The following is a 2578-nucleotide window of genomic DNA, read 5'->3' as shown; positions in this document are numbered from 1 at the left end:
TATATATATATATATATATATATATATATATATATATATATATATATATATATATATATATATATATATATATAGCCAGTCAGTATATATAATTATCACCTTTGACGATCACCTTTGAGCAAGCAGTTGGCGATAGTGGGAATGAAAAACTCTTTTAACAGGAAGAAAAGAAAGACAAGCTGTGGAAGAAAGCTACAGATTAATAACAACTAACGATTAAATGTAAAGGGGTGTATAAACACGTAGAGAGTGAGAAAACATGAGTGAAGAAGAAACACCATCATGGGAATCCCCCAGCAGATTAGGCCTACTGCAGCTTAACTATGTAAGGACTCAAGGCCACTCAATCCTAACCATACGCTTTATTACGCAGTGACTACTATGTACTATAAACTATAATATTGCCTTACAAATGTGTACAGTAAAACTGTTTTCAAACCCAGGGGGTCGTTTTACATCCAATATCACAGCAGGTGGTGGTTACAAAAGTTTAGCCAGTGTGAGCATGACACCTCCGTGCTATCATCCACTGCTATCTACATTTATGCCCATGGTCAAAGGTGAACAGCCAAGCAGCAGCTGTGTTGACTGTCTTCTTGCTCCCGAAGCTGTTTCTCATAGTCACCCCTGAGTAATCGCTGATTTCAGTTTGATTGCAGACCAAGTGGCAAGTCCTGAGTCAACCTTGTCTGCTCTGGTCAGTCATTTTGCCAACTGGAGATGCAAAACAAACATCAGCGAGTCAAACTGACAGGGCAGCGTCCTCTGAGGACCTGAAGCCAGATTATAAATCAAGACTTTCATACAGTAATGACAAATCTGTGTGCAGTGCTTTTGCATGATCTAGGGATTTAACTCTATGCACAGTGTGTTACAGTGTTGTTGCCACATATAAACTGAGCTGTTGTGAAAGGGCAAGGACATATTTATTGTTTGTTGACAGACAGACCAAAGCACATTTTCTCCAGATATTCACCTACTTAAATTTCCAGCACATGGCTAATATTTTGTCTTGATTCATGAGAGGCAGCCATTCTGGCTACAGCAGGGGGAAAGTCAATCCAGGCAGCACTCGCTGACCCAGATGTAACCGGTGTGATGGATGGAGGAGGACTAGCCGCTGCAAAAACATGCCTATTTCAGTCTCCCATTGTTTGGTATTCAGTCATCATTGTGTATACAGCAAGTCAACAGCCAGTCTCCTGTGTGTACTACCCTTTTGCTAAAAAAAAAAAAAAAAAAAAAAGGAAAAAAGGAGCATGTGTTTCCTCTCACTCAGCACACGTCTTTCCACTGAGTAAAATGCCCTTCTCCCACTTTCATCTCTCTCATTTTCTCTACAACACATGCTTGGTTGCATCACATGTAGAACTGGAAATGTTTGGGTGGCATGGCAACATGTTTCCAAAATGGAATAAATGCTTGGCAGTGCACGTGTTGTCAAAGTCTGCTGTCAGTCTGTGGCCCTGTGGCACTTTTTTTTTCTTATAACAGGGAGAGCTGGCAGCATTGATCATTGCCTTTGAAAAGCACTTGATTTGAATATTTGAACGAGCTGCTGGGAATACCACAAAGGACATCAACACCAAACAATATTACCAACTGCTTCCCATAAACTGTGCAGTCATTATGAGCAGTGTAACAAAATTAAGTCTGGGTTTTCCTGGATGGGTTTTTTTTTTTTTTTTTTGGTCAGGTACTGTGCAGATGATACAATTATTCTGTCATTCCATACCTTCCAAGTAACAACATAACTTCTTACTTTAATTCAAATGATTTCTGAAGTTGATGACAAATAGTACTCGAATGGCCTAAAGTGTTTATAGCTGCTTTTTATTGGTTTTTGTGTTAAGAACATAAATGTCTATTGATTAATAGGGCTGCTGGAAAAGGCAAATCAGGCAGCCAATAATCTTTCACTTTATTTTATAAGCACATTAACTTTAATTGTTATTATTTTTGTACTCATGAAGCCTACTGAAAGTCAGCTCATTATTGGATCTGATATATCTACAGCTTGCGCAGCAGGGATTTTCAGGTGCTCTTGGGGCTGGTGTATAAGAAAACCAGTCATTACAGGATACTATGAAGATGTAAATCACACTGAGAGGGGGAAGGGATGGGACTGTGTTCATGGGAACCATGGTGACGACGTGTTGGGTTGCACTTTATCACCTCTGTGAGGAGAACTAGACAGTCACTGACATATGACACTCCCAGCCACCTGTCTAACTAGGTGTCTGCCAAAGCACTTCCAAGCACACATGTATATACAGGTAAAAGCAGGATGATTCATTTGTCCAAATGTAGCGTCAATAAACAGAAGGTGCAGCTGTCAGCATTTTTCTCTCATGGACAACGAGGTGGGAATGCCCGTTTGGGAGCTACCTTTACATAATTATGACTTTGGTTTTAACTGTAGCCTCTTTTTTTCTCTTCTTTTCCCTTACACTTAACACACACTGTGTGCTTATTAACAAAGTTTGATTCAATGTGAGGTAATAAAAGGCCTGGAAGCAATAGTACTGATGTCAATACAACTGCCAGTGCATTTTGTATTCTAAATACAATCATCGTT

Source organism: Neolamprologus multifasciatus, chromosome 13 (genome assembly GCF_963576455.1).
Source record: "Neolamprologus multifasciatus chromosome 13, fNeoMul1.2, whole genome shotgun sequence".
NCBI lineage: Eukaryota > Metazoa > Chordata > Actinopteri > Cichliformes > Cichlidae > Neolamprologus > Neolamprologus multifasciatus.
This window is presented reverse-complemented; position numbering follows the sequence as displayed.